General features: G+C 37.9%; 7 non-coding genes across 7 annotated transcripts; all 7 read right to left on the reverse strand.

Annotated features, from left to right (window-relative positions):
• Positions 1-6375: 6375 nt before the first annotated feature.
• On the reverse strand, positions 6376-6487 carry trnal-caa (transfer RNA leucine (anticodon CAA)). The gene is made up of 2 exons: positions 6450-6487; positions 6376-6421 (listed from the first exon to the last, which is right to left on the reverse strand). It is a non-coding gene; the product is annotated as a tRNA-Leu (tRNA).
• Positions 6488-9091: 2604 nt separating this feature from the next.
• trnal-caa (transfer RNA leucine (anticodon CAA)) lies at positions 9092-9203 on the reverse strand. The gene is made up of 2 exons: positions 9166-9203; positions 9092-9137 (listed from the first exon to the last, which is right to left on the reverse strand). It is a non-coding gene; the product is annotated as a tRNA-Leu (tRNA).
• Positions 9204-11398: 2195 nt separating this feature from the next.
• trnal-caa (transfer RNA leucine (anticodon CAA)) lies at positions 11399-11510 on the reverse strand. Its single transcript has 2 exons — positions 11473-11510; positions 11399-11444 (listed from the first exon to the last, which is right to left on the reverse strand). It is a non-coding gene; the product is annotated as a tRNA-Leu (tRNA).
• Positions 11511-11861: 351 nt separating this feature from the next.
• trnal-caa (transfer RNA leucine (anticodon CAA)) lies at positions 11862-11973 on the reverse strand. Its single transcript has 2 exons — positions 11936-11973; positions 11862-11907 (listed from the first exon to the last, which is right to left on the reverse strand). It is a non-coding gene; the product is annotated as a tRNA-Leu (tRNA).
• Positions 11974-12782: 809 nt separating this feature from the next.
• trnal-caa (transfer RNA leucine (anticodon CAA)) lies at positions 12783-12894 on the reverse strand. The gene is made up of 2 exons: positions 12857-12894; positions 12783-12828 (listed from the first exon to the last, which is right to left on the reverse strand). It is a non-coding gene; the product is annotated as a tRNA-Leu (tRNA).
• A 350-nt stretch (positions 12895-13244) lies between these two features.
• trnal-caa (transfer RNA leucine (anticodon CAA)) lies at positions 13245-13356 on the reverse strand. The gene is made up of 2 exons: positions 13319-13356; positions 13245-13290 (listed from the first exon to the last, which is right to left on the reverse strand). It is a non-coding gene; the product is annotated as a tRNA-Leu (tRNA).
• An 809-nt stretch (positions 13357-14165) lies between these two features.
• trnal-caa (transfer RNA leucine (anticodon CAA)) lies at positions 14166-14277 on the reverse strand. Its single transcript has 2 exons — positions 14240-14277; positions 14166-14211 (listed from the first exon to the last, which is right to left on the reverse strand). It is a non-coding gene; the product is annotated as a tRNA-Leu (tRNA).
• Between the last annotated feature and the right edge of the window lie 736 nt (positions 14278-15013).

The following is a 15013-nucleotide window of genomic DNA, read 5'->3' on the forward strand; positions in this document are numbered from 1 at the left end:
AATTTGTTCTTAACGGACTTGCCTGAAAATTTAAAGTGTTAAACAAACTAAAATAATTTTAGATTCTTCAAAGTAGACACTCTTGGCATTCTCTTAACCAACTTCATGAGATAGTCACCTGGAATGCATTTCAATAAACAGGTGTGCCTTGTTAAAAGTTCATTTGTGGAATTGTTTTCCTTCTTAATGCATTTGAAACAATCAGTTGTGTTGTGACAAGGTAGGGGTGGTATACAGAAGACAGCCCTATTTGGTAAATGACCAAGTCCATATTATGTCATGAACGGCTCAAATAAGCAAAGAGAAATGACAGTCCAACATCACTTTTAAGACATGAAGGTCAGTCAATTTAAAACATTTCTTCAAGTGCAGTCGCAAAAACCATAAAGCGATATGATGAATCTGGCTCTCATGAGGACCACCACAGGAAAGGAAGACCCAGATTTACCTCTGCTGCAGAGGATAAGTTAATACCTCTGCTGCATCACATCAGGCTGTGATTGGGAGTCCCAAAGGGCGGTGCACAATTGGCCCAGAATTGTCCGGGTTTTGCCGGGGTAGGCCGTCTGTCACGCCTTGGTCTTAGTATTTTGTGTTTTCTTTAATTATTTGTTCAGGCCAGGGTGTGACATGGGTTTGTGTGTTGTGTTTCGTATTAGGGTTTGTAGTATTTGGGATCGCGGCTGATTAGGGGTGTTGTATAGGCTTGGCTGCCTGAGGCGGTTCTCAATCAGCAGTCAGGTGCTTCTCGTTGCCTCTGATTGGGAACCGTATTTAGGTAGCCTGAGTTCGCTTTGTATTTCGTGGGTGATTGTTCCTGTCTCTGTGTAGTGTTCACCAGATAGGCTGTAATAAGTTTCACGTTCCGTTTGTTGTTTTCGTATTTTGTATAGTTATTTCATGTATCGTCACTTTTCATTCATTAAAGACATGAGTAACCACCACGCTGCATTTCGGTCCGACTCTCTTTCAACAAACGAAGAACGCCGTTACACCGTCATTGTAAATAAGAATTTGTTCTTAACTGACTTGTGATACTCCATCCCATCTGGTTTGCACTTAGTGGGACTATAATTTGTTTTTTGACATTACAATGACCCAACACACCTCCAGGCTGTGTAAAGGCTATTTGACCAAGAAGAAGTGTGATGGAGTGCAGCATCAGATGACCTCGCCTCCTCAATCACCCGACCTCAACCCAATTGAGATGGTTTGGGATGAGTTGGACCGCAGAGTGAAGGAAAAGCAGCCAGTAAGTGCTCAGCATAGGAGAGAACTCCTTCAAGACTGTTGAAAAGCATTCCAGGTGAATCTGGTTGAGAGAAGGCCAAGAGTGTTCAAAGCTGTCATCAAGGCAAAGTATGGCTACTTTGAAGAATCTAAAATTTGTTTAACACTTTTTTGGTTACTACATGTTCCATATGTGTTATTTCATAGTGTTGATGTCTTCACTACTATTCTAGAATGTAGAAAATTGTTAAAAAAATAAGAAAAACCCTTGAATGAGTAGGTGTGTCCAAACTTTTGACTGGTACTGTATTTCCAGTGGTGTTTTAGAACAATGCAGATAGAAATGTAATAAATAAGGCGTCAAAATGCTCTATAGCACACAACATAAGATCATCAATGTTCTATTAAATAAATTTCTACTGTATCTGAACTAATATACATTATAAAACATACTGTACATTAAACTGCTTGTCTAAAGGAATGTTGTATGTCGTCCTGTTTAAATATGTTTTCTGATATGACACATTCAGTGATGGCTATTTAGAAACTGTGAGAAAACCTCTTGACTTCCCAAGAGTGTTCCATCACCCCTGTAGAAAACTCAGTGTTCCCTCAAACGACTGTAGTGCTGGTCCTCAAAAATGCTTCATCAACAAATGCTCATGTTATTATATTCCTCCCCTGTGCTGCTTGTTTTCTGGAATTACAAATTGAAGTTCCCAGAACTCTTTTCTCTCTTGATTTCTAGATGTGACGTACAGATTTGTATTTGTATTTATGAAGGATCCCCATTAGCTGACTTGGCAGCAGCTACTCTTCTTGGGGTCCAGATGTAATGGGAAGGGAACATTTTCTGCAGCTTGTGACATGACAGCATCTCCCCTGTGTGTGCTGTGTCTGTAAATACTTTAAAACATATTATAGGATAAGATGCTGCAAGGGTATGTTTTTGTTGGCTAAGCAACTCGCAGCGCTGGTGTCTCTGGAGAGAAGTGTTTATTAATCTAAAGTAATTAATCAAGAAAAATGCTGCATACTTAACTATTTAAAGCCTGCTAAAAGATTCATGAGAGCAAATAAGATCAAACTGATTTGTTTTGAGGGTTTGCAGAGGTGTTGTTTTGTTTATACAGAATATTTCACAAACATGGCAAATGTGAAAACATAAAATCTGCATTTACAAATGAGATTACTCTCATTGCTCTCTAATTTCTCTCTGTATTCCCCTTCTTCCAAAAACAGTAGCCTACATAAACAGTATCTGACTGGTAGTAGGATCTGACAGAAGTTCCTTCAGCCTCCAGACATGGCCTGAAATTAAACACATGCCTTTGAAGTCATTCAATTCAAACCAATGAATAGCCTACTACTTCTAAACCTGTATAGCTACAGCTTTAATAACTGGATATACAAACAATGGTGTGAAGGTTGTGAAGAGAGAGCTTTGATGAAGATACTGTCTGAGTGACCGTACAGTAAGTATGAGTTATGAGGGAGCCCTCAGACTCTGGGGACACAGCAATTCTACTGCCCTCCTGACGTGGTCATGATATACAGTACCAGTCAAAAGTTTTTACACAACTACTGATTACAGGATTTTTTCTTTATTTTTACTATTTTCTCAATTTTATAATAATAGTAAAGACATCAAAACTAAGAAATAACACATATGGCATCATGTAGTAACCAAAAAAGTATTAAACAAATCCAAATAGATTTTATATTTGAGATTCTTCTAAGTAGCCACCCTTTGCCTTGATGACAGCTTTGCACACTCTCACTGGAGAACATTGAGAGAGAGGTAGGGCTACAGTACTGTAGCAGTATGTAAACAAATGAACCTTTTTACATTTGAGGAAGTAGAGTACAATCACAACACGCAATCTGACTAAGAGTGGAACTAGCAAATATAGTTGAATGAAATAATCATAAAATGATTTATCGACAAATTAGACATACTGTACAACCTGTGAGATGGGAAAGAAAGGGAGGTAGTGCTGGGTCTCGATAAGAGATTTTATTGAAAAGGCTTACTTACTTAACCTGATTAATGGGTTTATTAAACTAAATGATTCATGTATTAGAATGGCGCCGAAGGAGATTGCTGCCGTTTTATGATCCCGTAACCCATTGTGCTATTGTGTATGTTTTTCACGTTATTTGTAACTTATTATGTACATAACGTTTCTGCCACCGTGTCTTATGACTGAAAAGAGCTTCTAGATATCAGGACAGCGATTATCCACCCTGTACTGGAGGAATACATTTTCTTCAACGAGTCGGACGGATGGGAAGGATTTACTTCAGACGCCCGACAAGGCCCTCGTCCCCGTCATTCGCAGGAGAAAGAGACGGAGGTATCGGGGACGAAGGTCCGGGTGCCTTGTAAGGATCCTTTGCTGAGAGGGTAATCTACCGTTACCATCGGTCCTATTAGCCAATGTACAATCAATCGATAATAAAAATAGTCAAACTATAATCACGTATTTCCGACATTAAAAACATTAAAAACTGTAATATCTTATGTTTCACCGAGTCGTGACTGAATGACATGAATCCCATACAACTGGTGGGTTTTAAGCTTGTTCGGCAGGATAGAACAGTCTATGTATATTTGTAAACGACAGCTGGTGCACGAAATCTAAGGAAGTCTCGAGGTTTTGCTCACCTGAGGTAGAGTATCTCATGATAAGCTGTAGACCACACTATTTTCCAAGAGAGTTTTCATCTGTATTTTCCATAGCTGTCTATATACCACCACAAACCGATGCTGGCACTAAGACCGCACTCAATTACCTGTATACGGCCATAAGCAAACAGGAAAAAGCTCATCCAGATGCGGTACTCCTAGTGGCCGGGGACTTTAATGCAGGGAAAATCTAATCTGTTTTATCTCATTTATACCATCATGTTAAATGTGCAACCAGAGGGGAAAAAAACTCTAGACCACCTTTACTCCACACACAGAGACATGGAAAAGCTCTCCCTCTCCCTCCATTTGGCATATCTGACCATAATTCTATCCTCCTGATTCCTGCTTACAAGCAAAAACTAAAGCAGGAAGCACCAGTGACTCTGTCAATAAGAAAGTGGTCAGATGAAGCAGATGCTAAGCTACAGGACTGTACGGCTAGCACAAACTGGGAATATGTTCTGGGATTCTTCCAATGGCATTGAGGAGTACACCACATCAGTCAATGACGTCGTCCCCACAGAAACTGTACGTACATACCCCAACCAGAAGCCATGAATTACAGGCAACATCTGCACTGAGCTAAAGAGTAGAGCTGCTGCTTTCAAGGAGGGGACTCTAACCCGGATCTTATAAGAAATCCCGCTATGCCCTCCGATGAACCATCAAACAGGCAAATCATCAATACAGGACTGAGATCGAATCATACTACACCGGATCCGACACTCGTCGGATGTGGCAGGGCTTGCAAACTATTACAGACTAAAAAGGGAAGCACAGCTAAATTACTTCTATGCGCGCTTCGAGGAGAGCAACACGGAAACATGCATGAGAGCGTCAGCTGTTCCGGGCGACTGTGTGATCACGCACTCCATAGCCGATGTGAGTAATACCTTTAAACATGTCAACATTCACAAGGCCGCAGGGCCAGACGGATTCCCAGGACGTGTATTCCGAGCATGCGCTGACCAACTGGCAAGTGTCTTCACTGACATTTTCAACCTGTCCCTGACTGAGTCTGTAATACTAACATGTTTCAAGCAGACCACCATAGTCCCTGTGCCCAGGGACTTTAAGTTAACCTGCCTAAATGACTACTGACCCGTAGCACTCATGTCTGTAGCCATTAAGGCTGGTCATGGCTCACATAAACACCATTGTCCCAGAAATCCTAGACCCACTCCGATTTGCATACTTCCCCAACAGATCCACAGATGATGCACTCTCTATTGCACTCCACACTGCCCTTCCCACCTGGACAAAAGGAACCCCTATGTGAGAATGCTATTCATTGACTACAGCTCAGTGTTCAACACCATAGTGCCCTCAAACCTCATTACTAAGCTAAGGATCCTGGGACTAAACACCTCCCTCTGCAACTGGATTCTGGACATCCTGACGGGTCGCCCCCGGGTGGTAAGGGTAGGTAACAAACACATCCGCCACGCTGATCCTCAACAAGGGGGCCCCTCAGGGGTACGTGCTCAGTCCCCTCCTGTACTCCATGTTCAGTGATGACTGCATGTCCAGTCACGACTCCAACACCATCAGCAGGTTTGCCGATGACAGGCCTGATCACCAACAATTATGAGACAGCCAATAGGGAGGAGGTCAAAGACCTGGCCGTGTGGTGCCAGGACAACAACCTATCCCTCAACATGAATGAGAGATGATTGTGGACTACAGGAAAAGGAGGATCGAGCACGCCCCCATTCTCATCGACAGGGCTGCAGTGGAGCAGGTTGAGAGCTTAAAGTTCCTTGGTGTCCACATCACCAACAAACTGTCATGGTCCAAACACACTAAGACAGTCGTGAAGAGGGCAGGACAAAACCTATTTCCCCTCAGGAGTCAAGGGTCCTCAGATCCTCAAAATCTTCCACAGCTGCACATCTATCAAACGATTAATCACTGTTAATGTGTTTTCCTTTCACCATTTGGAGAATATTTCGGTTTTGACAAAGAGCTACTCTTTTTTAAGGCAAAAGGTGTGTCAGAAGAGGGATTATTACCCTCGACTCCAATTGGAGACCAGAATACCCCTGCAACTAGGAAGGACTCTCACCTTGAGTCTGGCGCCTGAGACCACTCGGCCATCCTGACAATTATAAATCCTTAAAATTCATATGTTTTCACAATTCTGTAACATAACGTCTGATATGTCTGATGGAAACATGCAGATCTTAAGATACAAAGAAAAATAAAATAAAAATGTTAATAGCTAATGAAAGATATAGTAAAAAACAATTTTTTATGGAATTTGAGTAATTTTTGGAATTCTAAACTAGGCATATGATGACATGTTTCAAACGATTATTCGCGTTTCATGTGTTGTCTGTTCTCAAACTATGGCATCTATCAAACGATTAATCACTGTTCATGTGTTTTCCTTTCACCATTTGGAGAATTTTTCGGATTTGACAAAGAGCTACTCTTTTTTAAGGCAAAAGTTGTGTCAAAAGAGGGATTTGAACCCTCGCCTCCAATCAGAGACCAGAATACCCCAGTAACTAGGAAGGACTTTCACCTTGAGTCTGGCGCCTTAGACCACTCGGCCATCCTGACAATTATAAATCATTAAAATTCATAGATTTTCACAATTCTGTAACATAACGTCTGATATGTCTGATGGAAACATGCCGATCTTAAGATACAAAGAAAAATAAACAAAAAATGTTAAAAGCTAATGAAAGATATAGTAACAAAAATTTCTTTATGGAATTTGAGTAACTTTTTGAATTCTAAACTAGGCATATGTCAAACTATGGCATCGATCAAACGATTAATCAGTGTTCATGTGTTTTCCTTTCACCATTTGGAGAATTTTTCGGTATTGACAAAGAGCTACTTTTTAAGGCAAAAGTTGTGTCAGAAGAAGGATTTGAACCCTCGCCTCCAATCGGAGAACAGAATACCCCAGTAACTAGGAAGGACTCTCACTTTGAGTCTGGCGCCTTAGACCACTCGGCCATCCTGACAATTATAAATCTTTAAAATTCATTTTTTTCACAATTCTGTAACATAACGTCTGATATGTCTGATGGAAAAATGCCGATCTTAAGATACAAAGAAAAATAAACAAAAAATGTTAAAAGCTAATGAAAGATATAGTCAAAAACATTTTTTTACGGAATTTGAGTAACTTTATCAATTCTAAACTAGGCATATGATGACATGTATAGAACGATTATTCGCGTTTCATGTGTTGTCTGTTCTCAAACTATGGCATCTGTCAGACGATTAATCACTGTTCATGTGTTTTCCTTTCACCATTTGGAGAATTTTTCGGATTTGACAAAGAGCTACTCTTTTTTAAGGCAAAAGTTGTGTCAGAAGAGGGATTTGAACCCTCGCCTCCAATCGGAGAACAGAATACCCCAGTAACTAGGAAGGACTCTCACCTTAAGTATGGCGCCTTAGAACACTCGGCCATCCAGACAATTATAAATCATTAAAATTCATAGGTTTTCACAATTCTGTAACATAACGTCTGATATGTCTGATGGAAACATGCCGATCTTAAGATACAAAGAATAATAAACAAAAATTGTTAAAAGCTAATGAAAGATATAGTAACAAATATTTCTTTATGGAATTTGAGTAACTTTTTTAATTCTAAACTAGGCATATGATGACATGTATCGAACGATTATTCGCGTTTCATGTGTTGTCTGTTCTCAAACTATGGCATCTATCAAACGATTAATCACTGTTCATGTGTTTTCCTTTCACCATTTGGAGAATTTTTCGGTATTGACAAAGAGCTACTTTTTAAGGCAAAAGTTGTGTCAGAAGAAGGATTTGAACCCTCGCCTCCAATCAGAGACCAGAATACCCCAGTAACTAGGAAGGACTTTTAACTTGAGTCTAGCGCCTTAGAACACTCGGCCATCCTGACAATTATAAATCATTAAAATTCATAGGTTTTCACAATTCTGTAACATAACGTCTGATAAGTCTGATGGAAACATGCCGATCTTAAGATACAAAGAAAAATAAACAAAAAATGTTAAAAGCTAATGAAGATATAGTAAAAAACTTTTTTTTATGGAATTTGAGTAACTTTATCAATTCTAAACTAGGCATATGATGACATGTATAGAACGATTATTCGCGTTTCATGTGTTGTCTGTTCTCAAACTATGGCATCTATCAAACGATTAATCACTGTTCATGTGTTTTCCTTTCACCATTTGGAGAATTTTTCGGTATTGACAAAGAGCTACTTTTTAAGGCAAAAGTTGTGTCAGAAGAGGGATTTGAACCCTCGCCTCCAATCGGAGAACAGAATACCCCAGTAACTAGGAACGACTCTCACCTTAAGTCTGGCGCCTTAGAACACTCAGCCATCCAGACAATTATAAATCCTTAAAATTCATATGTTTTCACGATTCTGTAACATAACGTCTGATATGTCTGATGGAAACATGCCGATCTTAAGATACAAAGAAAAATAAATAAAAAATGTTAAAAGCTAATGAAAGATATAGTAAAAAACATTTTTTAATGGATTTTGAGTAACTTTTTGAATTCTAAACTAGGCATATGATGACATGTATAGAACGATTATTCGCATTTCATGTGTTGTCTGTTCTCAAACTATGGCATCTATCAAACGATTAATCACTGTTCATGTGTTTTCCTTTCACCATTTGGAGAATTTTTCGGATTTGACAAATAGCTACTCTTTCTTAAGGCAATAGTTGTGTCAGAAGAGGGATTTGAACCCTCGCCTCCAATCAGAGACCAGAACACCCCAGTAACTAGGAAGGACTCTCACCTTGAGTCTGGCGCCTTAGACCACTCGGCAATCCTGACAATTATAAATCCCAAAAAATCATATGTTTTCATGATTCTGTAACATAACGTCTGATATGTCTGATGGAAACATGCCGATCTTAAGATACAAAGAAAAATAAACAAAAATTGTTAAAAGCTAATGAAAGATATAGTAACAAATATTTCTTTATGGAATTTGAGTAACTTTTTTAATTCTAAACTAGGCATATGATGACATGTATCGAACGATTATTCGCGTTTCATGTGTTGTCTGTTCTCAAACTATGGCATCTGTCAGACGATTAATCACTGTTCATGTGTTTTCCTTTCACCATTTGGAGAACTTTTCGGTTTTGACAAAGAGCTACTCTTTTTTTAAGGCAAAATTTGTGTCAGAAGAGGGACTTGAACCCTCGCCTCCAATCGGAGACCAGAACACCCCAGTAACTAGGAAGGACTCTTACCTTGAGTCTGGCGCCTTAGACCACTCGGCCATCCTGACAATTATAAATCCCAAAAATTCATATGTTTTCATGATTCTGTAACATAACGTCTGATATGTCTGATGGAAACATGCCGATCTTAAGATACAAAGAAAAATAAATAAAAAATGTTAAAAGCTAATGAAAGATATAGTAAAAAACATTTTTTTATGGATTTTGAGTAACTTTTTGAATTCTAAACTAGGCATATGATGACATGTATCGAACGATTATTCGCGTTTCATGTGTTGTCTGTTCTCAAACTATGGCATCTGTCAGACGATTAATCACTGTTCATGTGTTTTCCTTTCACCATTTGGAGAACTTTTCGGATTTGACAAAGAGCTACTCTTTCTTAAGGCAAAAGTTGTGTCAGAAGAGGGATTTGAACCCTCGCCTCCAATCGGAGACCAGAATACCCCGGTAACTAGGAAGGACTCTCACCTTGAGTCTGGCGCCTTAGACCACTCGGCAATCCTGACAATTATAAATCTTTAAAATTCATAGGTTTTCACAATTCTGTAACATAACGTCTGATATGTCTGATGGAAACATGCCGATCTTAAGATACAAAGAAAAATAAACAAAAAATTTTAAAAGCTAATGAGAGATATAGTAAAAAACATTTTTTTATGGAATTTGAGTAACTTTTTGAATTCTAAACTAGGCATATGATGACATGTATAGAACGATTATTCGCATTTCATGTGTTGTCTGTTCTCAAACTATGGCATCTATCAAACGATTAATCACTGTTCATGTGTTTTCCTTTCACCATTTGGAGAATTATCCGGATTTGACAAAGAGCTACTCTTTTTTAAGGCAAAAGTTATGTCAGAAGAGGGTTTTGAACCCTCGCCTCCAATCAGAGACCAGAATACCCCAGTAACTAGGAAGGACTTTTAACTTGAGTCTAGCGCCTTAGAACACTCGGCCATCCTGACAATTATAAATCATTAAAATTCATAGGTTTTCACAATTCTGTAACATAACGTCTGATAAGTCTGATGGAAACATGCCGATCTTAAGATACAAAGAAAAATAAACAAAAAATGTTAAAAGCTAATGAAGATATAGTAAAAAACTTTTTTTTATGGAATTTGAGTAACTTTATCAATTCTAAACTAGGCATATGATGACATGTATAGAACGATTATTCGCGTTTCATGTGTTGTCTGTTCTCAAACTATGGCATCTATCAAACGATTAATCACTGTTCATGTGTTTTCCTTTCACCATTTGGAGAATTTTTCGGTATTGACAAAGAGCTACTTTTTAAGGCAAAAGTTGTGTCAGAAGAGGGATTTGAACCCTCGCCTCCAATCGGAGAACAGAATACCCCAGTAACTAGGAACGACTCTCACCTTAAGTCTGGCGCCTTAGAACACTCAGCCATCCAGACAATTATAAATCCTTAAAATTCATATGTTTTCACGATTCTGTAACATAACGTCTGATATGTCTGATGGAAACATGCCGATCTTAAGATACAAAGAAAAATAAATAAAAAATGTTAAAAGCTAATGAAAGATATAGTAAAAAACATTTTTTTATGGATTTTGAGTAACTTTTTGAATTCTAAACTAGGCATATGATGACATGTATAGAACGATTATTCGCATTTCATGTGTTGTCTGTTCTCAAACTATGGCATCTATCAAACGATTAATCACTGTTCATGTGTTTTCCTTTCACCATTTGGAGAATTTTTCGGATTTGACAAATAGCTACTCTTTCTTAAGGCAATAGTTGTGTCAGAAGAGGGATTTGAACCCTCGCCTCCAATCAGAGACCAGAACACCCCAGTAACTAGGAAGGACTCTCACCTTGAGTCTGGCGCCTTAGACCACTCGGCAATCCTGACAATTATAAATCCCAAAAAATCATATGTTTTCATGATTCTGTAACATAACGTCTGATATGTCTGATGGAAACATGCCGATCTTAAGATACAAAGAAAAATAAACAAAAATTGTTAAAAGCTAATGAAAGATATAGTAACAAATATTTCTTTATGGAATTTGAGTAACTTTTTTAATTCTAAACTAGGCATATGATGACATGTATAGAACGATTATTCGCGTTTCATGTGTTGTCTGTTCTCAAACTATGGCATCTGTCAGACGATTAATCACTGTTCATGTGTTTTCCTTTCACCATTTGGAGAACTTTTCGGTTTTGACAAAGAGCTACTCTTTTTTTAAGGCAAAATTTGTGTCAGAAGAGGGACTTGAACCCTCGCCTCCAATCGGAGACCAGAACACCCCAGTAACTAGGAAGGACTCTTACCTTGAGTCTGGCGCCTTAGACCACTCGGCCATCCTGACAATTATAAATCCCAAAAATTCATATGTTTTCATGATTCTGTAACATAACGTCTGATATGTCTGATGGAAACATGCCGATCTTAAGATACAAAGAAAAATAAATAAAAAATGTTAAAAGCTAATGAAAGATATAGTAAAAAACATTTTTTTATGGATTTTGAGTAACTTTTTGAATTCTAAACTAGGCATATGATGACATGTATCGAACGATTATTCGCGTTTCATGTGTTGTCTGTTCTCAAACTATGGCATCTGTCAGACGATTAATCACTGTTCATGTGTTTTCCTTTCACCATTTGGAGAACTTTTCGGTTTTGACAAAGAGCTACTCTTTTTTTAAGGCAAAATTTGTGTCAGAAGAGGGACTTGAACCCTCGCCTCCAATCGGAGACCAGAACACCCCAGTAACTAGGAAGGACTCTTACCTTGAGTCTGGCGCCTTAGACCACTCGGCCATCCTGACAATTATAAATCCCAAAAATTCATATGTTTTCATGATTCTGTAACATAACGTCTGATATGTCTGATGGAAACATGCCGATCTTAAGATACAAAGAAAAATAAATAAAAAATGTTAAAAGCTAATGAAAGATATAGTAAAAAACATTTTTTTATGGATTTTGAGTAACTTTTTGAATTCTAAACTAGGCATATGATGACATGTATCGAACGATTATTCGCGTTTCATGTGTTGTCTGTTCTCAAACTATGGCATCTATCAAACGATTAATCACTGTTCATGTGTTTTCCTTTCACCATTTGGAGAACTTTTCGGATTTGACAAAGAGCTACTCTTTCTTAAGGCAAAAGTTGTGTCAGAAGAGGGATTTGAACCCTCGCCTCCAATCGGAGACCAGAATACCCCGGTAACTAGGAAGGACTCTCACCTTGAGTCTGGCGCCTTAGACCACTCGGCAATCCTGACAATTATAAATCTTTAAAATTCATAGGTTTTCACAATTCTGTAACATAACGTCTGATATGTCTGATGGAAACATGCCGATCTTAAGATACAAAGAAAAATAAACAAAAAATTTTAAAAGCTAATGAGAGATATAGTAAAAAACATTTTTTTATGGAATTTGAGTAACTTTATCAATTCTAAACTAGGCATATGATGACATGTATAGAACGATTATTCGCATTTCATGTGTTGTCTGTTCTCAAACTATGGCATCTGTCAGACGATTAATCACTGTTCATGTGTTTTCCTTTCACCATTTGGAGAATTTTTCGGTATTGACAAAGAGCTACTTTTTAAAGCAAAAGTTGTGTCAGAAGAGGGATTTGAACCCTCGCCTCCAATCGGAGACCAGAATACCCCAGTAACTAGGAAGGACTCTCACCTTGAGTCTGGCGCCTTAGACCACTCGGCCATCCTGACAATTATAAATCCCAAAAATTCATATGTTTTCATGATTCTGTAACATAACGTCTGATATGTCTGATGGAAACATGCCGATCTTAAGATACAAAGAAAAATAAATAAAAAATGTTAAAAGCTAATGAAAGATATAGTAAAAAACATTTTTTTATGGATTTTGAGTAACTTTTTGAATTCTAAACTAGGCATATGATGACATGTATCGAACGATTATTCGCGTTTCATGTGTTGTCTGTTCTCAAACTATGGCATCTATCAAACGATTAATCACTGTTCATGTGTTTTCCTTTCACCATTTGGAGAACTTTTCGGATTTGACAAAGAGCTACTCTTTCTTAAGGCAAAAGTTGTGTCAGAAGAGGGATTTGAACCCTCGCCTCCAATCGGAGACCAGAATACCCCAGTAACTAGGAAGGACTCTCACCTTGAGTCTGGCGCCTTAGACCACTCGGCCATCCTGACAATTATAAATCCTAAAAATTCATATGTTTTCATGATTCTGTAACATAACGTCTGATATGTCTGATGGAAACATGCCGATCTTAAGATACAAAGAAAAATAAATAAAAAATGTTAAAAGCTAATGAAAGATATAGTAAAAAACATTTTTTTATGGATTTTGAGTAACTTTTTGAATTCTAAACTAGGCATATGATGACATGTATCGAACGATTATTCGCGTTTCATGTGTTGTCTGTTCTCAAACTATGGCATCTATCAAACGATTAATCACTGTTCATGTGTTTTCCTTTCACCATTTGGAGAACTTTTCGGATTTGACAAAGAGCTACTCTTTCTTAAGGCAAAAGTTGTGTCAGAAGAGGGATTTGAACCCTCGCCTCCAATCGGAGACCAGAATACCCCAGTAACTAGGAAGGACTCTCACCTTGAGTCTGGCGCCTTAGACCACTCGGCAATCCTGACAATTATAAATCTTTAAAATTCATAGGTTTTCACAATTCTGTAACATAACGTCTGATATGTCTGATGGAAACATGCCGATCTTAAGATACAAAGAAAAATAAACAAAAAATGTTAAAAGCTAATGAGAGATATAGTAAAAAACATTTTTTTATGGAATTTGAGTAACTTTATCAATTCTAAACTAGGCATATGATGACATGTATAGAACGATTATTCGCGTTTCATGTGTTGTCTGTTCTCAAACTATGGCATCTGTCAGACGATTAATCATTGTTCATGTGTTTTCCTTTCACCATTTGGAGAATTTTTCGGTATTGACAAAGAGCTACTTTTTAAGGCAAAAGTTGTGTCAGAAGAGGGATTTGAACCCTCGCCTCCAATCGGAGACCAGAATACCCCAGTAACTAGGAAGGACTCTCACCTTGAGTCTGGCGCCTTAGACCACTCGGCCATCCTGACAATTATAAATCCCAAAAATTCATATGTTTTCATGATTCTGTAACATAACGTCTGATATGTCTGATGGAAACATGCCGATCTTAAGATACAAAGAAAAATAAACAAAAAATGTTAAAAGCTAATGAAAGATATAGTAAAAAAGATTTTTTTATGGATTTTGAGTAACTTTTTGAATTCTAAACTAGGCATATGATGACATGTATCGAACGATTATTCGCGTTTCATGTGTTGTCTGTTCTCAAACTATGGCATCTGTCAGACGATTAATCACTGTTCATGTGTTTTCCTTTCACCACTTGGAGAACTTTTCGGATTTGACAAAGAGCTACTCTTTCTTAAGGCAAAAGTTGTGTCAGAAGAGGGATTAAAACCCTCGCCTCCAATCGGAGACCAGAATACCCCAGTAACTAGGAAGGACTTTAACTTGAGTCTAGCGCCTTAGAACACTCGGCCATCCTGACAATTATAAATCATTAAAATTCATAGGTTTTCACAATTCTGTAACATAACGTCTGATATGTCTGATGGAAACATGCCGATCTTAAGATACAAAGAAAAATAAACAAAAAATGTTAAAAGCTAATGAAGATATAGTAAAAAACTTTTTTTATGGAATTTGAGTAACTTTATCAATTCTAAACTAGGCATATGATGACATGTATAGAACGATTATTCGCGTTTCATGTGTTGTCTGTTCTCAAACTATGGCATCTATCAAACGATTAATCACTGTTCA

Source organism: Oncorhynchus kisutch, linkage group LG8 (genome assembly GCF_002021735.2).
Source record: "Oncorhynchus kisutch isolate 150728-3 linkage group LG8, Okis_V2, whole genome shotgun sequence".
NCBI classification, from domain to species: Eukaryota; Metazoa; Chordata; class Actinopteri; order Salmoniformes; family Salmonidae; genus Oncorhynchus; species Oncorhynchus kisutch.